The 24415-nt window shown below is 44.9% G+C and overlaps 1 protein-coding gene across 7 annotated transcripts in view; it reads right to left on the reverse strand.

Annotated features, from left to right (window-relative positions):
• NLGN1 (neuroligin 1) overlaps positions 1-24415 on the reverse strand; it is a 652944-nt gene that overhangs the window by 516239 nt on the left and 112290 nt on the right. For 4 of the 7 annotated variants that reach the window (XM_081910903.1, XM_081910902.1, XM_081910901.1 and 1 more), the window contains exon 1: positions 54-663. The exons of 1 other annotated variant lie outside the window; for it this stretch is intronic. The gene's annotated coding sequence lies outside the window, so the exon portion shown is untranslated. Of the gene's footprint in view, positions 1-53; positions 665-24415 lie in introns of those variants that run through there. 2 more of the 7 variants (XM_081910899.1, XM_081910896.1) reach the window with 1 other exon arrangement.

Raw genomic sequence — 24415 nt, forward strand, 5'->3', positions numbered from 1 at the left:
GGTGGTTTAAGCATTCTGTCGTTTAAAAAGGAAAAGGAAATCAAACTATTTACCAATTCCAATAAGCCTTGTTTTGTTTTGTTTGTTGGCTTAAAAAAGAAGAAAAGAAAAGAAAAATCAAACCGCAAGTCCGCTGCTAAAACCGTAATTCACTGTTTGGATCCCGGGCGTTATCCTCTTTTAATCAGCTGTAACCCCGAGGTTCTTAAATCATCCGCTGGACACTTCCAAATTGTATCGATTTATATAATTTCCCCCCCTCTTGCTCTCCTCTGCCCAAGACTGCGAGAAGGAAAGAGGGAGGAGGAAGAGGAGAAGGAGAAGAAGGAGAAATCCCATCCGGAATTCACCGGCGTGAAGCATCTGTACCAAGCCGCCGCCACCTCCATTTAAATCCGACCATCAGGCAAGAACTAGAAATGATCAAACGTTACTTCTTTTCGGCTGCAATCAGATAATCCTACTAATCCAATAGATTTATCTCGATTTGAAATTGCCCTCCAGATGAATCTCCTTTGCTTGATGTCCAGTTGTGTGTGATTTCACAGCACACGGAGACTGAAGAGGAGGCTGTGTTTGTATGTGTGTAGTGTGGGGTGTGTGTGTGTGTTTTTTTAAAGGGTTTTTTTTCCAGGGGGGGGAGATTCTGGATGCGCTGCTCGCTAAAAGAAAGGGGGGGAAATGCCGAGAACCTTGGTTTTTCCCCTATTATAGGTTTCAACTCCAAATTGCTGCTAGATGAAAAATGGTACAAAGGTACCCCTAGTGGCCAAGAGCCGAACAACAAGCCATCCCACTCCCCCCCCCTTCTTCTTCTCTCCCCCCTTCCTCGCTTGCTTTCTTCTTTTCTTCTTTTTTTTTCGCGGCAGTCATCTGCTAGAGGAGTCTCTGTAAAACGGCCATTCTGCCTTGTTAATTAACCATGCCTCCGAATAGAAGGATAAAGTTTATTAGCACCGGGGAAGGAGGAGAAATGCACTCTTGCCTCTGTGTGAATCTACAGCTAAGAATATTGCAAGGCTGTGCTGAAGAGGCGAATTCAAAGGCTGCAATCTTGCTAGGAAGAAGCAGTTCTGTACGTTCAAGCACAAGGCTGAAGGTTCACCGTAGCCTTGTCCGTGGCATGCTATTGCCACCCGCACCACCCCTGTGTGTGAAGTTTTTGTGTGTGGGGTTTTCTTTTTGCAAAGCAGAGAGTGCAGAGATTAAACACCCCCGAAGGCAGAGAAAGGAAAACTCTACCAATTCAAGTCTGTTGAATCTATCAGACAGGATGGAACAATCCACAGACGGCAACTAACATGTGTTAGTACAATCGCAAAACGTTGCAATGCATTACGGGTGGGGAATGAAACTTGGGTTGCCCAACAGTTTATGGGAAGCTCGGTACTGCTCACGCAAGCAAGTTTAACTCAATGTCCACGTGATGACGTCCTCCTCAAAATGCAGTCCCATATTCTATATTGTCACACGCCACCCAAGGGTGCCAACTTGAATAAACTATTGGGGGCGGAAGACAAGGCCTGCCCCACGTGACTGATCACATGATATGGTGCATGCACACCCTTTGAATGGCAATGCCCATCAACTTTGGAGGGGCCCAGCCCCCTCAAATATTTTATTGGGGGGAGACGTTGATCCCTAGGATTTGGCTCCTAATCTCAGAGTGGTGCAAGATTCCAGGCGCTTACCCAGGGTTTGCTTTCCTCTGAATGAGGGACACCAGAGAGTGTGGTGTCTTTATGACATATGGTTTATTTACACACATATACAACATGAGCTTACAATGGAGGGGCTCACAGCATCAATACCCCAAGGAGGTCATGGTGTTCCCATAGCCGCAGCCTTGGATCCTAGCAGAAATCAGACACGGCTCTGTCTCTCAACTGCCCAGCCTGCTTCTTGCTCCCAGCTTCTACCTCATACACACAACTTAAGCCGATCTAACTAACAGACTTAAGAGAGCTACATCAATTCTCTGGGGTAGCTCTGTATTTAGGGAGGAGAAAGTGGGAGGAGGCAGCCATAGCGGGAGAAGAACACTGCAAGGATGAGGGCGTATTAAAGGCGGCACAAGGAGGTCACATTCCACATTAAACCAAGGTAAGGACTCTCCCTTAGACCAGCAGTCTTCAGCGTTTTTAGATCTGGAACCCAAACATCATCTAGAGACCCATTTCTTAATCTGTCAGCGTTTATGCATATGGTAGCGCTGCTATTGCAACCTATCTTAGTTCTGCCCAGTTGACAACAAGTGGATTAGATTATCATATGTATTGTTTCAGTTGTGAAGCACACAGGTACCATTCCTCTTCTGCCAGGTGTGCAACTGTGGATGCACAGGGCCATGCATGGCCTTGGCGCCAAAATTTGTGGGTGCCCGGCCCCTTCATGGGGAATTTTGTGGGTGCTCAGGCCCCAAGGGCCCCAGGGAGCTGGTACCCATCTCTTCTGTCCATCCCTAACCATCCCCTTCTATATTTGATCTTCATGAAAACATGCTCAGTTCTTATGGGGCTGTTTCCTGGGGTCAGGAAGAAGCATTTTAAAGTTTTGCTGCTGTCCCTACTTCTGCAACCCTCAAGATCTCTTCCAAGTACACAGACACGTTCTCTCAGGTCGCTTCCAGGTGAGCTGCTTATTCAGCACTTATCGTGGTTTGCTTGCACAAAGTTTGCAGGGAGGTTATATGCAACATCTGCTGTTAACATTCATTCCAGTTAGTTTGCAGGGAAGTTACATGATGTTGTGTCAAGCAATTGTTACCCCACACTTTCTGGTGCTTCTCTCCATCACCTTCCTTATTTCAAAAAGTCAATGGAAGGTACCATATTTTTCGCTCTATAAGACGCACCAGACCACAAGACGCACCTAGTTTTTGGAGGAGGTGAAGCAAGAAAAAAATATTCTGAATCTCAGAAGCCAGAACAGCAAGAGGGATCGCTGCACAGTGAAAGCAGCGATCCCTCTTGCTGTTCTGGCTTCTGGAATAGCTGCGCAGCCTGCATTCGCTCCATAAGACACACACACATTTCCCCTTACTTTTTAGGAAGGAAAAAGTGAGTTATAGAGCAAAAAATACAGTAGTTTGTTTTGGAAAGTGGGCTTGTTACACAAGTATGCCAAATTCATTTTAATTGCTGGTACGCAATCAAATCCCACCCCCAAAAAACAGTGACCATGGCAGTGCCTTCCGTTGCCCAACCTGCCTACAATCCTGCCAGCACTCACTGAGTTCACTGTGAGAAGGACCGATAGGACCAGCCTGAAAGAACACTGGGTTCTTTTCTCCAAGAAACAGACAGGGAGAAGTGTTCTCCCTATAATCACTAGGCATGTAATTATGCAAACATGAATTCTATATTTTAATATGTATGAAATAAATCCTATTATATTGCATACAAAGTATTTCATGACAGGGTTTTTGGTTTTGGTGGGTTTTTTTGCATTGAACTATATGTTCATGCCCTCTGGTTCAAAACAGCAAGTCAGAGGTTTTTGCTTTTAAAAAGTAGTTTGTTGCTTTTGTCCAACTCTACAATTCTGTGATTAGATACAGTAAACAATTAAAGTCATCTTGTGGCACCATGGTATGCAGGTCTACTCAGTAGTAAGTCCCACTTAATTCAGTGGGGCCCATGCTCAGATAAATGAGGATAGGAGTGCCCTTCTCACTGGGGAACAGGCTAGCCATAACTCGGTACCCAAGAAACAGAATGGCCCCGGGTTCCATTCCATGATATCTCCAGGAAGGGCTGATAAGAGACATCTGTCTAAAATCCTGGTGAGCTGCGACTAGCCAGTATAGACCAGGCATAGGCAAACTCCGCCCCTCCAGATGTTTGAGACTACAATTCCCATCATCCTTGACTACTGGTCCTGTTAGCTAGGGATGGTCTGGAATTGTAGTCCCAAACATCTGGAGGGCCAGAGTTTGCCTATGCCTGGCATAGACAATACTTAGCAAGGTAGACCAATGGTCTGAGTCCCTTCGGGTATTTGTAAGGTGTTAATATACCATCGGCAGGAAGGTGGGGGAGTGGCAGGCTGGCCCTACCACTAGATTTTGCCACATTGGGTTGGGCAAAATACGGGACAGGTTAGTCAAAATAAAGGACAGGTGGGGGGAGAGGCTTAAAATTACTTTACCTGGAGCAGAACTGATTTCAAAGCAATCCATAACAATGATCAAATGGAAGCTATCAGTAACTGCAAAATTCCAACAACAAAAGGACCCCCCCCCCAGCTGCTAATTTCTGCTTGCCCTGAGGATGGGTAAATGTAGGAAGCCAGCCAAAAAGGGAAAAGTGGGGGAGAAAGAGCAAGGAATTCTCCATCTCTTCCTCACAGAGCTTTGCCTCCAACATCCTAACAGGGTTTGCATAATCCCTTACCCCACTAGCAGAGTCAGGTGACAATCCCAAGTAGCAGATGCTGCAAGCATGAGGAGGAACAGTGAGTGAGGCACCGACCCACCAAGATCAGTCTCCATGCAGCTGCCCCATCCTGGCCTATCTCCTTACCTACAACCAGCTTAGGGGGCAGCACTGGCTGTCAGCCTCCTCCTTCTCCTTAGCCTAAGTGTTGCCTTTGTAGAACTCAACAGGGAGGAGGGCAGGGATTAGCTGGCTCCGCCTATCATTAGCTGTGGCTCCGCCTATTGTTGGGCTTCCTGCCTTCCACTCTCCCAGTCCTCATGAGCACCAGCCTCCACTTGTGAGGAGCAGTCGCAAGGTGTTGGGATGTTGAGCTGTAAAAACAGCATCGTCTGCTTTGAACTCACTAAACTACCCTGTTGCCTTGGGGTCCCGTTGCCAGTGTCAAAGTAAGATTCAGCAGCCAATCGGGTCGGCCTTGGGGTGATGGTGCTGCCTTTGTCCTTTGCCTCAGGCAGCAAAGTATCTTGGGCCGACCTGCATGCAAAAGAGACACTCTTACGCTGCACATGCACCATGCATTTAAAGCACATGACTTACTGCAAAGATTCCTGGGAACTGTAGTTTGCTAAGGAGACTGGGGACTGCAGCTCTGTGAGGGATGAACTACAGTTCCCATGATTCTTTTGGGGAAAAGTCATGTGCATTAAGCGTATAGTGCGCATGCAGCCTAAGAATGTGGTAAAATGAACCTCAGGGATAACAACAAAACTGCCCCATTGGATCAGACCAAGGAACCACTTGATCAGCAAACTCCTCCCAGCAATGGACCCTCCAGGTGTCCATGACGGCAACAATCCTCACTGATTTGTTCCTAGCACCTGGTATGCAGATATATAAAGGTAAAGGAACCCCTGACCATTAGGTCCAGTCACGGACGACTCTGGGGTTGCGGCGCTCATCTCGCTTTATTGGACGAGGGAGCCGGTGTACAGCTTCCGTGTCATGTGGCAAGCATGACTAAGCCACTTCTGGTGAACCAGAGCAGTGCACAGAAATGCCATTTACCTTCCCGCCGGAGCGGTACCTATTTATCTAATTGCACTGTGATGTGGTTTCGAACTGCTAGGTGGGCAGGAGCAGGGACCGAGCAACAGGAGCTTACCCCGTCACGGGGATTCGAACCGCCGACCTTCTTATCGGCAAGTCCTAGGCTCTGTGGTTTAGACCACATCACCACCCACGTCCCTATGCAGAGAGATACTGCATCTGAAAAGAGAGGTTCCATTTCACCGTTTTGGCTAACAGCTGTTGACAGAGCTATCCTCCATGAACTCATCTATTTTCAAAGTCATCTACACCACGCAGTCAATAAATGTGGTTAAAAGTAGCTATTCTAGGAGTGAGTTTGTGTAAATGGGGGACGTCGGCCACAAATCATGCTCGCATTACGATGCAGACTTTTTGACCAAACTGTCTCGACTTCAACATTCAGCCAAGCATTCTGAATGCATCGGCAAGTCCAGTTTGTGCAGAGCCCTAGGCAAGGTCTAAAGGTGCCAGGAAATTTGATAAAAACCCTTTTTGCTCTTAAGATTCTGTGGCAGGCCAGTACAGATTAATGTTTGCAGCAATGACAACATAATTCTGTGCAAAGTTTGTCTAGCTTCCCTGAGATATTGGAATCGCAGTGCCCTGCATGTATTTTAAATTTAGTATGTTTCAGTTAAAGATGCAGTACCAAACTGGTTTGTGCAAATAACCTTGTAATGTTAATGAACCATTTGCAGAAATAAAGATACACCTCACAACAAATGTTACTGATCTGTAGAAAACACAACCTGAAAAAAATACGCAATGCACATACTTTTGTAAACTAAGAAAATATTTAATAAAAAATATTTTTAAAAAACAAATAAAGATACATGAACACCCACCACACACACACTTCCAGTCCATTTGACTTCGCAATGGAAAATGTTATTATTTATTCATCTATAAACTGCTTAATGTCAAAACATTGAAATCCAGTGGCCCAAACCTTAAAATATGAAAATCCATTACTAAAATAGACAATAAAACAATCCTAATCACAAAGATATAAACACCCATAATTAAAATATGAAAGAAAACAATCCCATTGAAACACGCAGTAATTAATACAGGAGGCCCAGGTCAAGAGATGAACGAAATGTCAGTGTAAAAGGGTGCATCTCTGAAAGTCAGCAGAACACCAACACAGATGGAAACTATCTCTGATATCAGCAGGGAGGACATTCCACAACACTGGTGCCACCAGTAGAAAACCCTGCCTTTGTGTCACCACAAGCTGGTAATAATCAGACCATGACAAGATTAACTGGGTTCCATTTGTTAATGTCAATACTGGTTACGAGGCAAAGGAGGGGAGGTCACAAAGGTGTTTTCAGGAGCAGACAATGGACGTGCACAAACAGTTTGGAGACTCAGAAGTAGACTTGTCTCTCTGTAAATTGCAAATTGATTTCCTCACCTGGAAATAGCTTTCATGTTAAGCACATGCACAATATTTTTAATAGCTGTGGGGAACCGCCCTCTGAGACTGTGTCTTGTTCATGCAGCCTGGCTCTTGTGCAATGCCCGAGAGCCACCTCTTAATTCAATTTAAACTAGCTTTCTAGTGCTCATGGTTGCAAGAGATGTCCGAACGTGCTGTGACTGTGAGCACAAGGCTAAACTGCAAGGCACAAGGAAGAGTGAAGGGGTGTGGCCAGCCACAAAAAGGGGGTGCGGAGGCACAAACCATAAGATTAATCATAACAGAGGTCTCTTGTAATCATAGGCAATAAAATATTTCTTGCTAGCTTACAACAGTTTCTAGCTTTGTTCCATAATCCAAGAAATAACACAGCGGCCAATAAACAAACAATTTTAAGTCCAGTGCATTCTTCCATACAGAACACGCTAGAAGTAAAAAGTTTAATCATCCTATTGGGTTTCTTTGCATCTGGTTTTAAGAGTTATAGGAAGACTGTTCCACTCTGTCTCCCGGGAAGAACAACATGGCAAGGGGGACATCATCTACTTGCCGAAGATGAAGAAGCTGTTGGAAGCGACCTTCCTGCCACCACACTTATAAGAACTTTGGAAGTGAGAACTAGTGCCTAGGTTTGGTTCTCCCCCTACCCAGCTCCTCCATCTCAACCCCTTTCCCTTTTATATCATGTCCTTAAAATTGTAAGCTCTCATGCAGGGACAAGCTTATTACCTAGAAGAGGCCATGAGGCATCTGGTCCAATGTCTTAGGAAACTCACAAGTAGCGTGGGATGCAAAGTACTCTGGCTTTGCTGCTCACCCACCATCTGCTGTCTTGCTACTGTTTACATGGCAGTTCCATTTAGCTGCCATGGTTAATAGCCTGTGGCTTTGAATTTGTCTTAAGATGTTAAAAGCCCACTAAGCTGGTGGTCCTCAACACATCTTGCAGCTCAGTCATAATTCGGAGTCATGCAAGCTGTTTCCGTTTGTTTGTCCTGAAGCTAAGGCAAGTGAGCGCCACTCTGCACATAATGCACATCAAGATGGTAGAATGCTAGGCTTCAAAACTTCAAACTAAAAGCTGAGGGTCCTGTTTTTTAATGGCTCTCCCATGTAAAAAGTGGCCTGTGTGTAGCAAGTTATACATCAGGTAAAGGTAAAGGGACCCCTGACCATTAGCCGGCGTACAGCTTCCGGGTCATGTGGCCAGCATGACTAAGCCGCTTTCTGGTGAACCAGAGCAGCGCACAGAAACGCTGTTTACCTTCCCACCAGAGCGGTACCTATTTATCTACTTGCACTTTGATGTGCTTTCGAGCTGCTAGGTGGGCAGGAGCAGGGACTGAGCAACGGGAGCTCACCCCGTTGTGGGGATTCGAACCACCAACCTTCTGATCGGCAAGCCCTAGGCTCTGTGGTTTAACCCACAGCGCCGCCCACGTCCCTTTATACATCAGAGAGAGGGCTAAATGGAACCTCTCTCCCTGGAGTTCTAGTTTCGTTAAATGCACCGAGTTTATGGTTGGGCATATTCAAAAATGCAACCATCTCCCCACACTTGCAGCTTGAAGGGGGTACATCTCAAGAACTCCAATGCTAGTTGTATTCAGAGCAGACCCAGTGAAATTAATGGATCTAAGTTAGGCATACTCATTCATGTCAATGGGTCTACTCCAAGTAGAACTAACACTGCTGACAAGCTTCTACACTCAACCATTTCATTCTAAACTTGTAAAAATGGGCTTACAGAACACCTCTACCAGCCAAAAAAACGCAAGGAGGCGGCATAGGCTTGTATGAGCCAGACCTACCATTTGCTCCCCCATGTGCCATGCTGCTCCATTCTGCACCTTCAACAGATGTCGGAAGGGGCTCTATGTGCATGCACCAGTTCCTTTCCACCAAGGATGTTCTTTTGATGTGTGGGAGGTGGGGGCAAGTCATGCAAACTCCCTTTTTAGAATAGCTCTTGGTTTCATTGGGTAACACACAAACAACACCACCAAATCCGAGTGCTACACACAAGGGATACAAATGCCTTCCTGCCCACTTTCACTACATCATTCACAACATTGTCAACTTCCTGTTGCCCCTTAAGCAGCTGAAATATACTCAGAGTCGCAAAGTGATTTCATGCTCTTTATTCAGCTCATAGTGGTGAGGAGGAATGAATGAAAGTCCCCTCAAAGTATCTGCTTTATATACATTATTTACACAATGGGCTGCACATGATTGGCTAATTCTGGAATTCTACTGTAAGCCAATCAGGTTGTGGATTCACTTCTATCTGGAGCATGATTGGGTGGTTCCTGCCAACCAATCATATTGCTGCATTGTTCTAGGACCAATCAGACTGCTGCATTCTGAATCCTATTGTTCTAGGACCAATCAGACTGCTGCCTTTTGGATCCTATTGTTCTAGGACCAATCAGACTGTTGCAGTTTGGATCCTATTCAGTTCAGTACATAACAGCAGCAATCCTGTACACCCTTGGAATGGGATCCCATTGAACTCTGTGGGACTTGCTTCTGATTAGACGTGTCTACCGCAGGTTATCTTTGCTTTCCACAATAAAAAGCCCCAACAATTTTAATCTTTTTTTGTATGGAAGGCCTCCCTCCCCAACAAGTACTTAGTAACTTTGCTTGCCCCCTTTTTTGCAACTTTTCTAGTTCTTCCATTGGGGAGCGGCTGTGGCTCATTGGTAGAGCATCACTGGATCAATCCCTGCCATCTCCATGTAGGACTAGGAATGTCTGAATCTCTGAAGAGCTGCTGCCATGGTTTCCTATCTTATGTTCTGGTGACAATGGGTCTATCCTGATTTGTGTCAGGGGGGCATTTCAGGTAACCATCTTAGTATATAGTCTCTGTAAGGCTTGGAGTTAACTTTAAAACACACACACACTAAAAACCCCCAAGGAGGGCATGTACTGAAGTTTAATTTTGGAAAGCCTTTTTGATTCTTGGAATTCGAAAGATGTGTAAATATCACATGTCTGAGTAATAAATTGCCTTGGAAGCGGAGATGATTTTTACAGGAAGAGTCAGCTATGCAACATCAATAAGCTGCTTAGCACTTGGCTTGTATTAATTGTCAGGTAGGGTTTTTATGCTGTAGTTCCAAATATTCCAGAAGACCTGGGTATGTCCCATGGTTACTGACCGACACTACACTATACAGGGAAATGAGTCTGTACAATGTGGTGAACATTGCAACAGCATGCAGTTTTAATCTTTGTTCTATTGGCCAAACATTATTTATAATAGCTGAATGCAAACCATGCTTAGGCACCATCCCTCCATGTCTTCCTTACTTACGCAGATGCACCACTAAAGTTCTGCACACTCGGAGCCACGCACAGATGTTCACTTTGCTTATTTTTATGCCACTCTACATTTACAAAGATCTCAGAGCAGTTTTACACAACAGAATGTTACAATCCCATAAAATGCCCGGTTAACAAATACAATTAGGGGTAAAGGGGACCCCTGACCATTAGGTCCAGTCGTGGCCGACTCTGGGGTTGCGGCGCTAATCTCGCTTTATTGGCCGAGGGAGCCGGCGTACAGCTTCCGGGTCATGTGGCCAGCATGACTAAGCTGCTTCTGGTGAAACCAGAGCAGTGCACAGAAACGCTGTTTACCTTCCCACCGGAGTGGTACCTATTTATCTACTTGCACTTTGACATGCTTTCGAACTGCTAGGTTGGCAGGAGCTGGGACCGAGCAATGGGAGCTCACCCCGTTGTGGGGATTCGAACCGCTGACAAAACCCACCAATATAATTACAATTAAATACAATTAGAACCCACCAATATAATAGAGATTCGGGGGGGGGGGGAACTAGTGCAGAAAAAGAAGAAACAGACCACACAACCATGTGAATTGTGAATACAGAAAACAAACCAGTCAGTTGGCTGAAATTCTTACAGAGACCCAAAAGCCAGGAAAAACAGGCATGGTTTCAACCAGCATCTGAACTAAACCATTGTAGGCTGGGAGTTCCATAGAGAGGGTGCTGTAAGAAGTCCCATTATCTAGTAACGTATAGTTCAGACAGCAACATTCCACATACAAGATATTGTTCCTTTAAGTTTTCAAGATTCTATCACTGAGTTTGCAGCTGCACTATACATTTAAAGCAGAACCATACCACTTTAAAAAGTCATGGTTTCTCCCAAAGAATCCTGGGAACTATACTTCATTAATGCTGCAGAGCTCCTCTCACAGCTGCCATTCTTAGAGCTCTTTAGGAAGAGAAATTGATTTTTAAACTTCTCTGGGAACTGCTGCTACATGAGGGGAACAGGGCAGCCTTTCAACAATTCCCAGAAGAACCCTTAACATACTATGGTTCCCAGGATTTTTAGGGGGAGAAGCCATGACTGTTTAAAGTGGTATGAGACTGCTTTAAACATATGGTGCAGATGAGTCCTCAAACACAACCAAATAACAGATTTAAGAATAGATATGCCTTTGAATACATGGGTCTGATACAGGACAGTTGCTTTGATTACCATAGTTCCAAAGTTCTATTGGAAAACAGGAGGCGGGGAACAGGCGTCATTCTGGTGCACAGTTGAAATGGGACAACAATTGCCTCTCATATCAGAATCTGGATTTGGGAGGGGCAGGTTTAACTCCAATATACCCCACTTCTCTCATTCATTGATAGAGAATAGCTGGGAAAGGGGGGTAATATGTGAGATTATGTTATTTTTGGTGCATAATCAATTTCAATACTTTTTTCCGAGCTGAAATAGGAAGTGCAAAATCTGGTGGAGAATTACACACTAGTCTGTCCAGAAGGTAGGATCGGGTGGGTTTATAATGGAATTCCCAAAGAATGAATTCATCAAGCATCCCGAGACACTGGTGGTTCCGTGACCTTAGCCACTATCGTACAAATCCCCAGCCTAATATCAGACCTATGTATACACATATCAACCAACAAAACTGAAAGTGTGAAGACCTCCATGCTTCAGCAGACCTCAGAGCAAAGAATCGGGAGTCCAAGTCAGTGGTCACTGAGGATGCAATTCTATACATTCTATACAAGTAGTAGACCTGCTTTCTGTAGGTCTACTACTTTAAATCAGTGGCTTACTCCAAGGTAAGCAAGTTTAAAAATGAACACACATTTCCACACTTTAGTGGGCATTTTGGTAGTACCCAATCTGTTATGTTGGATAGAATATTCTGCCTGGTACTTTATTTAGAAGGACTGAATCATATTCAAAAGTTCACGAGTTGTTGCATAACAAACCCTTCATCATCTCTTCTTAGCCTCTTCATGTCCACAGACGTATTATGTAAATACAGTTTGCTATATTTTCTTACCAGCCGCATTTTGCAGTCACAGGCAGAATAAGAACATAATGACCTACGAAGGGCTCAGCTGATCAGACCAAAGGTCCATCATAGTCCAGTCTCGTGTTTCCAAAGCGGCCAACCATATGTCCATGGGAAGCCTACAAGCAGGGCAGAAGCACAGCAACACTCTCTTCACTTGCGATCCCCAGTCATTGTCACAAGTAGCCACTAAAAGCCTAATCCTCCACTAACTTGTCCAATCCACTTTCAAAGCCATCCATTATGTCTGCATTATGAATCTAACCTGGAATAACTGGCATACTTTCCTTCCTGGATGTACCAAGAATCCTGCAAGGTTGCAAAGTAGTCCTAACCAAGTTCTCTGCAAGTTCTCCCACCAAACCATCATTTCTCAGGGTCCCTTTAGAAGGTCATGGTCCGGTTCATGTGTGATCAAAGTCCCAGCTGAGGACATCAGGACTGGGGGCAAGATGGTGGGGTGGGAGCAGAAACAAGAGTCCAGAAGCCAGGAGGCGGGAAGCCAAGAGTCCAAGGGTCAGAGAGCTGGGAGTCAAGAAGCCAAGGGTCCGAGGATCAAGAAGCAAGGAGTCATGCAGGCGGGGGTCCGAGGAGCAAGGAATCAAGGAACCAAACACAGCAAGGCAGGGAATGTATTGCTGTGGCAAAGAGCTGAAGGGAAAATGCTGACCTTATATCCCTTCCCAGCTCTTGCCACCAGGTGCTGTGAGTTACCAATCAGCCTCGCCTGTGCAGCCGCACCTTGCCTCTTCAGAACAAACTTAGGAAGGCCCCAGTCCTGGTCACAGGGCCTGGCTCCTGCACACACACCTGACAGTAAGCAGCCATGACCCTTAAACCCGTTTTAATATCATCACGATTGACTGGCAACAGGCATCATATGAAAATATTTGGGCAGGGTGGTAAATGCTGCTGGAATGTATACCACATAGTTAATAATTCAGATTGCAATTTTTTAAAAATGTGAACATTGCACAGAAAGAGATGTTGATTGCACCTATGATTCTATTTTATCGTTTCAATCATTCCCACTTTGTTGCTCTCCCTGCCAAGGAGAGAGCATTTCACAGTCTTCACTTGTTGGGTGAGTTTAAGCTTATGCAAACCATTTGGCCCTCACCCTCTCTGCACTGAGAAAATAGCTCACATACCCATTTTAAAACGTCTGTCTAATCTGACTTGGCAGGAGGAACCTGGTTTCACTTCCAATCTCTCTGCCTTGATTGGAATCTGTTGGTCTTTGGTGAGGAACCTATTGACCCTCTCTCATAAGCTTGCCTGCCATCGTGGGTATATTCCAGAATGAGTGAAGCTGAACAAATGGTCCAGCATTGTTATATAAAATTTGCATCCTTGTCTCTTAAGTTTGTAGGGCAGCTTAGTAGCAGTTGTGCCTCAGGAGTTGCTAACATGGAACCCATGGGTGAAATGGTCCCTTGAAGTTGTCCTCCGGTACCCAGTGAGACACGCACATACTTCAGGGAGGTTGGCATGGTGCAAATGCAATGCCAGGAGCACCAGAATGGCTCTGCCAGTGTGTGTGCACTGTACCAACCTTAGAATCATAGAATCATAGAGTTGGAAAAGACCACAAGGGCCATCGAGTCCAACCCCCTGCCAAGCAGGAAAAACCATCAGAGCACCTGGCTGCTGCCTCACCCTCTCCTGGTCAACCTTAGAGACACCAGTGATGGGAAGACAGGTAAGCACTGCCAACCTTCCCCACTGACCACTACTGGTTTGTGGCTCAGTGGTAGAGTACATGTTTTACAAAATCTCCAGCATCTCTAAGCAGGGCTGGGGGAAAGTTCTATCTTTCAGCTGCTTTTTGTCAGTGTAGAAAAGCATTTCCCAAACTTGGGCCTCCAGTTGGTTTTGGACTATGTTATGTACTGAGTTGAATAGGATCCAAAAGGCAGCAGTCTGATTGGTCCTAGAACAATAGGATTCAGAATGCATCAGTCTGACTGGTCCCAGAACAATAGGGTCCAGAATGCAGCAGTCTGATTGGTCCTAGAACAATGCAGCAGTATGACTGGTCCGCAGGAGCCACCCAATCCAGCTCCAGGTGGAAGTGAATCCGCAACCTGATTGGCCCACAGAAGAATCCCAGAATTAGCCAATCACATGCGGCCCATTGTGTAAATTATGTATATAAAGCAGATATTTTGGGGAAACTTTCATTCCTCACTACTATGAGCTGAATAAAGAGCATGAAATCCACACTCGACTCCGAGTATATTTCAGACTACCTTGCATCATCCCTAGCTAGCAAGACCAGTGGTCAGGGCTGATGGGAACTGTAGTCAAAAAGCTTATGGAGATCCAAGCTAGGGAAACCCTGGTGTAGATAATACAATGTTGGATGTTTCAGTGTCTATCAGTACACTGCAGCTTCCTAATTTCCTAAGAGATGTGGTCATTAGAGTTTTGCTACATATACTGGCATGCCAACTATAATCTTTCTCCCCCTGTATCCATACAAATGAGGTAGTTCACCAGTCATCTTATTAAACTGAGCAAAGTTCGTAGCATTTGCAACTTCTTCTTTTGTGCAGAAGAAGCTGGAAGGCAGCTGTGTGGTTCTAAAGCAACATGGAAGGATGTAATTCGCTCGGCGGCCAGCCCTGTGGAACCATATTGTTCCACGTCTAATATGGCCATATTACTGCATCTATAAGGAGCACTCTTCAAGCAGTCATTTCCCTCGCCCCCGACAATCAGCCTGCTGCAGAAGCCTTAACAATGAAACCAGCAGGAATGCTTTTATAATGTATATCTGTGGTTAAATTGGTTCCCACTTCCAGAAAAGGCGTGACAGACACCTTGCATCTGAATCGGCAAATCCTTAGAAAAGTAGCTTTGGCTGCGAAGCAACGTCTATAAGGATACTAATTTTCACGGCTCACATTCATTCAACGGGCAAAGTCCTTGGCTTGTGCAATAAGGGATGTTACACAAAGCCCGGTCATCCTTTCAGCACAGCTGCTTTGGAAAAATGCAGTTTAAAAATGAGCCAAAATCTACCTGTACCCAACAATGGCTGTTAACACAGAACAATGTGCATACCTCCAGGAAGATGAACACATGCAACAATTTCCCTACTTTGGCCAACAGTTTGAACTCTCCTGTTTTCCAGGCCAACCAGCTCCTCTTCCTGCCTCCCCTCCTGTTATACTGTAAAAGCAGAAACACTAAGCAGGCAGGCAGAAAAAGAGCTGAAGGACAGCAGAATGGCCAGTTCAAATTATCCACTCTATTAACATCTGAAAGGAGCATGTTGCTGAATATTCTCTAAGGAGCTGCTGGGTGCAAAGGCCTAGGACACTTAAAAGTAAGAACTCAGAATATGCTGATTGGATTAACAGGTTTATTTTAAAGTTCCTTCCATGTTTGCAGCTGCCTGCGGACTAGGATTCTCCCTTTCCCCTTGCCTACTGCAAGTCCTGTAGTCCCCCAGCCCGTAGTTAGCTAAGGAATCCTGGCCTGGATCAACGAATGGATGTGCTGCAAACATTGCAACAGTTTCTTGGGAGTGGGAACAGGGGCGGACTTCGGTTTTTCAAATTTCTGCTGTGCCCTGTGCAATGCCAAAATCTGGAAACACCCCCCCCCCCCGCACATCTCTTGCCTGTGGTGCAGTGGTTAAGAGCGGTAGACTCGTAATCTGGTGAACCGGGTTTGCGTCCCCACTCCTCCACATGCAGCTGCTGGGTGACCTTGGGCCAGTCACACTTCTCTGAAGTCTCTCAGCCTCACTCACCTCACAGAGTGTTTGTTGTGGGGGAGGAAGGGAAAGGAGAATGTTAGCCGCTTTGAGACTCCTTTGGGTAGTGATAAAGCAGGATATCAAATCCAAACTCTTCTTCTTCTTCCATTCTGCACATGCACTACTTCATAGTTGCGATGCCCTGTGGCGCCCCACTTGGCTCGGCGGCCAGTGTGGGGTATCCAGTTGTGCTACCCTAAATTCACCTCTGGTGGAAATTCACTATTAGGAGGTGAAGCAGCAGCACACCTCCCTGCCTACCTGCCTTCATTGCCACCACAAGAAACAGCAAACCTCCTGCTGTGTTGTATCTCCATTTTGTATTGGAGCGCATGGTTGGGAAAAGAGGAGTCTGCAAAATGGGAGAGGAGGGTAGAAGGGGGCTAGAATGCTGAAACGCTTCCCCCCCCCTCCCCAAAGAAAAACACTTTTTATCTGTTTCCCCATTTGCTGCTTTCCTAAACGAAAAAGAGTGTCAAAGTGACCTAAAGGTGTGTTGTTGGGTTTTTTTGCTATACAAAAATTACAACAAGTGACAAATCAAATCAATCAAAATTGTAATGCTGAAAAGCGGTCATCCACAGCCATCAATGAAAGGGGAAAGTATCCTTGTCCCAACCAACCAAAAGATTAGCATCAAAAACTAATGCCAAAATTGTCAATTCAGCCCCAGCTACAGCATATTGGTCCAGCGCTGAGGGCCTCCTGGCGGTTCCCTCACTGCGAGAAGCCAAGTTACAGGGAACCAGGCAGAGTGCCTTCTCGGTAGTGGCACCCTCCCTGTGGAACGCCCTCCCACCAGATGTCAAAGAGAAGAACAACTACCAGATTTAAGAAGACATCTGAAGGCAGCCCTGTTTAGGGAAGCTTTTAATGTTTAACAGACCACTGTATTTTAATACTTTGTTGGAAGCCGCCCAGAGTGGCTAGGGAAACCCAGCCAGATGGGCGGGGTATGTATGTATGTATGTATGTATGTACAGTGGTGCCCCGCAAGACGAATGCCTCGCAAGACGGAAAACTCGCTAGACGAAAGGGTTTTCCGTTTTTTGAGCTGCTTCGCAAGACGAATTTCCCTATGGGCTTGCTTCGCAAGACGAAAAAGTCTTGCAAGTTTGTTTCCTTTTTCTTAACACCATTAATACAGTTGCGACTTGACTTTGAGGAGCAACTCATAGAACGCAGTGTACATAGTAGCCTTTTTTGAGGTTTTTAAAGACTTTGGTGATTTTTGAAGCTTTTCCAAAACTTCTTTTGCAGCCATTTGGTAAGTTAAGCTTTTAAAACTTTTGGGGGGGGTTGGATTTTGGGTTGGGGTGTTTGGAATTCAAGGACTTGGTGTTGGGGAGGGGTTTGCAAGAATCTGGAAGCTTGTGTTTTTTTTCCTGCATTTTTATGATTTTCTGTGACCATTGGGCCACTCTGCTGTTTTTTTAAAAAAATTCTGGCTTTGAATTTTGAAATGCTCTTTACAGTATATGTGACTTTAAAGAGCACTTAATAAACTCTTGTTGTACCAAATTTGGCTTTGTTTGGACTTTTTTTGACCATAGGAACGCATTAATTGATTTTCAATGCATTCCTATGGGATTTCGTGCTTCGCAAGACGAAAAATTCGCTAGACGAAAAAATTCGTGGAACGAATTAATTTCGTCTTGCGAGGCACCACTGTATGTATAAATAAATATGTAGCTCTAGTAACAATCAAGATGAACAACATCTTCAATGTACCATCTGGTAGAGAGTATTAGGTGCCTCCTTACCCTTCAGGCATAACCATATTTACTTGGTAGTTCAGTCAACTGAAATGGACCTTGCTTCCATTTCATGCATATCCCGAAGGGTAACTATTCATTATCATATATACTTTTTAATTTTTTAAAAAAAACTTACAATATATTATTTAAACCTCTGGCAGAGGCCTATATCTGAGAGCCACAGCTGTGCAATCTCTCCCACCCCCACAAAGAAACCCTCAGCTGATATCCACACTTTGCTAGCTATTCAGCACCAGGTGAACACAATTTCATTCTCTCAAAGCTTTTAATGGATAGTTATTTTTACTCTTGCCATTTCTCTCCTTTTATTGATGCATTTCCCGTTATTTTCTTGTTTCTATGATGTTCATATTTTTCCTGGCATCGTCAAATGTTAATTGTAGGATGTTCATTTTATTATTATTACTATTTATTGTTATTATTATGAACCGCCATGGGAACTTTTGCTGAAGGGTACTATAAAAAACATGTTTTTATAGAAAATGCATGCAGTGGAATACTGCTGCTAAAGACAGAGGTTCGGGTAGTCGTGTGTCCTGGTTTACAGAGGACAGCTGTGGGTGTCTCCTGTAGAGCAGTGGTGGCCAAACTCGGCCCTCCAGCTCTTTTGGGACTACATTTCCCACCATCCCTGACCACTGGTCCTGTTAGCTAGGGATGGTGGGAGCTGTAGTCCCAAAACAGCTGGAGGGCCGAGTTTGGCCACCACTGCTGTAGAGACTCAAGATTGGCTAGGAAAAGGATGGAAGACTGAAGAAACCCCAACTAAAGAATCATGGCAAGAAAAATTGATGGACTATGCAGAACTGGCAAAACTGACATATAAGCTACGGGACAAGGATAACTGTGACTTTAAAGATGAATGGGAACCCTTTACAAAGTATTTGAAGATGCCACAAAGCGAACTGGACTCCTTGGCTGGCTTTGAATAAACATCACAAACTTTTTATTGATAATAATCAGCTAAATAGTTTGAGGATCTATACAACTTTGTAACATGCAGAAATCAGCACTTTTAGAGAAATCAAAGACTGGAACTGAGGGAAGTCGGGGGTGGGGATGGGTGGGTTCTGTGGGGGGAACGGAGGGGAGGGAGGAAAAATGGGGCGGAATAAGGATGATATGTTTCTGGATAATATGTTTTGTTTCAATTTTGAATAAAAAAGTTATTTTTTAAAAAAGATTGGATAGGGAAAGCAACCTCAGTAAGGAAACTTAGTCCTCATTGGGCTGGGCTCACATACAAAATGGTGGATTTTTTTAAAAAAAAGATTTAGATCCCAACTCCTCCAAAATTATGTGTGTGTGTTTGGTGAAAAGTATCATTAATTCTGCTCCTAGACAGCCCTATTAATAAAGAATAGGAAAATTGTCGGGTCCTGATGTACATTTTACATAATTTATGGTAGGTGGAAGAGCACACAATGTGCCTTTTAATCATAAATTACTGTTTAAGATAATTAATCAGGCTCTTTACATCCTAAGAGAGGAAATGACTCATTGATGAGAAATTGGGACAACAGCATGAGGCACATATAAAAAGGGGAGGAGCCAGACAATCGCATCTTCAGCATGAGTTTTAGTCATGAGAGCAGAATGTAGCAGACAGTAGTATTAGTCCTAGTAGTAGTGTTTGTGCATTAACTCAATGTATTCTTCTTGAACAAGGATTCCAGAGCCTCCCTGGCACCTCCACAGGGCTGGAAAACACCCCTCTGCATGAGACTTGAGTGAATTGCTGGCAGCCAGCATAGAGAGCACCAGAATATGTGGATCAAATTCTCATTTAGGGACATAAGGTAAAGGTAAAGGACCCCTGACCATTAGGTCCAGTCGTGGCCAACTCTGGGGTTGCGGCGCTCATCTCGCTTTATTGACTTCCAGGTCATGTGGCCAGCATGACTAAGCCGCTTCTGGCAAACCAGAGCAGCAGACGGAAATACCTTTACCTTCCCACCAGAGTGGTACCTATTTATCTACTTGCACTTTGACGTGCTTTTGAACTGCTAGGTTGGCAGGAGCAGGGACCGAGCAACGGGAGCTCACCCCGTCGTGGGGATTCGAACCGCCGACCTTCTGATCGGCAAGTCCTAGGCTCTGTGGTTTAACCCACAGCGTCACCTGCGATTTGGGGACATAGGGAGCTCCTTATCCTGAATCAGAGCATGGGTTCATCTAGCTCAGCAGTAGGGGTAACTGAAACAAGTGAAACTGAAACAGGAGCAGAAATTGTTAATGCCTATTTGTCCCATGTCTGGAACAGAAATCAATTCAGCAAGTACGACTGGTATCTGCTGCTGTTCTTGGTTTCAGTCTGCAAATGATATGTAACTGATGTGGTTCCACACACACACACCATTTGCACCATGTTTCTTTTGCACTGAAATGAATGGTGTGCATACTGACAGCATAATTAATTACGCAAAATTCTGCCACAGTGGAGGGCAAGACTAAGATTGTGGATCTTGTCAAAAGCCGAACTGAAGCAGAATGGAAATAGCACTGCATGCAACGAATACTGATCAAGACAGAAACTGATGCCTTCTTACCACCCTATTCAGCACTGCCAACAGTAGACAAGAGGTAGATAGGGAACTCTAGATGACTGGCAAAGATTTCTGATTCCCCTAAACCCAACAAACAGGATAGGAATATTTGGCTTTTAACTATTTTTGGTCTTTCCATATTTTTGGTCTTGCTTTTCTTAAAACACGTTGTTGGGATTTTGTTGTCTATATTTTTGTAAATTGCATTTTATTGCTTGAATTTTGATTTGTCTTTTGCGAGCTACGTTGTGGCTGGAAGGTGGCGTAGAAATAAACAGTTAATGAAGGGCTCAATCCTAACCCTAGTTCTCCTGGGATGAGCAAGTTGGGAAGTGGCAGATCCCCAGCACAAATGGCTGATTCCTGGCTAAACCAGGCTATACTGGCATCCTTCCCCAACCCTGCCTTAGACAGAGACACGTTGGAGTAATTTCCCTGTCCTAGATCAGCTGATGAGGTCCAGACAGCTGAACCAAGACTGGCAGGACTTACGCTGGTGTAAGCCCTGAGAAACGGGAGTTCTGGGAAGAAGGGCAGGACCAGACAGAGGGGACTTATGCTAGATCAGGGATCAGCAACCTTTTTCAGCCATGGGCCTGTCCACCATCCCTCAGACCATGAGGTGGTCCGGACTATATTTTTTGAGGGGAAACCGAACAAATTCCTATGCCCCACAATAACCCAGAGATGCATTTTTAAATAAAAGGACACATTCTACTCATGTAAACACAAACTCATTCCCAGACCGTCCGCGGGCCAGATTAAGAAGGCAATTGGGCTGCACCCAGCCCCCGGGCCTTAGGTTGCCTACCCCTGTGCTAGATCCTAACTCCAGAGCTTGCAAAAGCAGTGGTGTAAGCCTTGTTTTCCCCCTCAGGCTGAGGACAACTCAGCGAAACAATACCCCCTCTCCTGAGAAGAATTTGGATTTGGCGTACTTTACATGGCTTCCCATACTTAGGATTGCTCCATAACTAAATTAGTCCTCCTTCTCAACATGCTGCTGAAATGAAGATGCTTGCATAATAATAATAATAATAATAATAATAATAATACATTTATTTATATCCTGCCCTCCCCAGCCAAAGCCGGGCTCAAAGCGGCTAACAACAGTAAAATAAATACAACATTCTAAAATCATTTCATTATAAAATTAATTCAAATCAGATTAATAGCAACCATTGGAGTAGAGTTCTGTGAGGATTACCAAAGGAGGGAGTCAGGCTGTGCCCTGGCCAAAGGCCTGGTGGAACAGCTCTGTCTTGCAGGCCCTGAGGAAAGATGTCAAGTCCCGCAGGGCCCTAGTCTCTTGTGACAGAGCGTTCCACCAGATCGGGGCCACAGCCGAAAAAGCCCTGGCTCTGGTTGAGGCCAGCCTAACCTCCCTGTGGCCTGGGACCTCCAAGATGTTTTTGTTTGAAGACCGTAAGGTCCCCCGTGGGACATAACAGGAGAAGCGGTCCCGTAGGTACGAGGGTCCTAGGCCGTATAGGGCTTTAAAGATTAAAAAAAGAAGTAGCAACTCTTTTCATTCTTATACTGAAAATTCATGAGCTCAGAATTCTTTAATGCTGATGTCTTTTGTACCAAACTTCAATTTGTGGATATTGGGGTTATAGTAAAACACACACACACAAAGTAGACCCTACAAAGCTGAAGCCTTATCATCTTTCCAGCTTTCCAGCATCTGAGACTGTAAGGTTTACACACAAACACACCCACATGCACACTACCCTGAGCCCACTAGAAATTTTCTCTCCCCTTGCACAATTTTTGCATTTACTTTCTTTTCTCATAAAATTCTGGGGAATTTTAAAAAGGAAATGGAAAAAAAACAATGCAGAATTTTTCAGTAAAGTGCTACTTCCAATGGAGCAATTGATATTTAAGGGAGCTAAATGCACAGAATTATGTGTTCAAAAATTCCTGGAAAGCTGCACTGAAGCACCTAGAGCAAGGAAATACAGATATGGAAATGGCGAGTTCCACATTGCCAGCACTGCCTTTCCACTCTCTGTTGTCCCCACCAGATATGGCTTTTCCTCTCCCATAATTCATGTGCCTTTTGAATAATGTGTAGTTTGGGACTGAGCCATGGATAGGAAAGTCTAATTCTGGAGAACAAAAGTAGGGAAATGATGGGAAATGTTCAAGATTGAGTCTTGACATCTCTGTGGGGAAAATCCTCTTCTTGGGCAAGCTTTCAATTTATCAGGTAGATAATGACCCCCAAGGCTTCTTGACAGCATTGAGAGTCAGTTTACCCAAACAAAGGCCTAAGGAGAGCCTGGGGAACTAATTAGGATGGAGCAGCTCTTGAGATGTCCAACTGTACTGACAATATACATACCAAGCCATCCAGTTCCAGTCACCTGGACCTCAGTGGGTCTTTTCTGAGGCATGAGTTGCAAGAAAAGCTAACATGCTGAGAAAAAACGAAGCCTGGAATTTGGGGAGGTTGTTTATCATCAAATTTGCTTAGGGCTGCAAAGCTCCCAGCCTGACAGATGCATTTATGGCTTTAACAGCTGCATAGAAGTGAGGACTTAATGGGGAGGAATGTATGAAGCTGCCTTATATAGATCATAGATCCATCTAGATAAGGATTGCCTATGCCAGGGTTGTCAATGAACCTGTGGCCCTCCAGGTGTTGCTAAACTCCAAGTCAGCAAGTCATCCTCAGGAAGCATGGCCCAAAGGTCAGGGATGATGGGAGTTGTAGTCTAGCAACATCTGCAGGGCCAAAGCTTCCCCATCCCAGGTTTTCAGTGGCTGGCAGCAGTTATTGGTTCTGTACCAGTCCCACCTACAGGTCCGAAGGACTGAAGATGGACACCTCCCATAGTAACGGTTCTTAACCTGTGGGTCCCCAGATGTTGTTGGACTACAACTCCCATCATCCCTGAGCTCTGGTCTTGCTAGCTAGGGGTGATGGGAGTTGTAGTTCAACAACATCTGGGGACCCACAGGTTGAGAAAGGCTGTCCCATAGGAACTCTACTAGTCAGTTATGCACCTTGTTTTCCCTACCACAATTCAGCAGAGATTGGTGCTGCTGCCACACCTTCTTGTAGGTGTTAGAAATGGTTGCCCGTCCAGAACTACAGCTCTCATAATCCCTGGCCATTGGCTGTGCTCACTGGGGCTCATGAAAGTACAGTGGTAGCTTGGGTTAAGTACTTAGTTCGTTCCGGAGGTCCGTTCTTAACCTGAAACTGTTCTTAACCTGAAGCACCACTTTAGCTAATGGGGCCGCCTGCTGCCGCTGCGCTGCGGGAGCACAATTTCTGTTCTCATCCTGAAGCAAAGTTCTTAACCCGAGGTACTATTTCTGGGTTAGCGGAGTCTGTAACCTGAAGCGTATGTACCCCGAGGTACCACTGTAGTAGTTCAGCAACATCCGAACAACCAAAGGTTCCCTCAACCTATTCATCTGGGGAAAGGGCAGGAGTATCCTTAGCACTAGGAGTTGGAGACATGATTAGAGACCTAAAAGAAATGCTCTTGGGCAGCCCACATTCTGGTGATACCCTAGGTCTCTATCCAAAATGAAAGATTTAGGAGATGGAGCACCTTGCAGTGCACACACAAAACAACCCACAGTGAAGACTCTGTGACCCTATTGGTACCATTTCATGATAATGACTTAGGAAGGAATACGTGAAATTTTCAGAAAGAGTCTGGGTGCAAAACAAGCAAGACGTCCTGTCTTCTGCCCTATCTTGCCTTGGCTGGCTGCTGCACCAATTATTATGTATGTTCTGACTATGAACTTAATGGATGGCATGCAGTGATGTCTGCCTGCTTGCGCAATGGAAACCTACTTGCTCAATGAGATTTAAGGTCCCTCTTTCCCAGTCCCCACACCCTTACACGAAATACACTCTGGAAGGTCCCCTGATACTCAGGGGCAGGTTTTGGGGGCACACAAAGAGCTGCAACAGGCAGGAGAGGAAGGAGAAACTGCTTTGTGCAAGCAGATGCCTGCTCACCCAATACTGTATGTATACCAGTTGCTCATATATACACTGAGTATTGAGGCTAACCTACAAACTGCACCTAATTTTAAAAGA

This window comes from Podarcis melisellensis (assembly GCF_964234715.1).
Source record: "Podarcis melisellensis genome assembly, chromosome: 5".
Lineage (NCBI taxonomy): Eukaryota > Metazoa > Chordata > Lepidosauria > Squamata > Lacertidae > Podarcis > Podarcis melisellensis.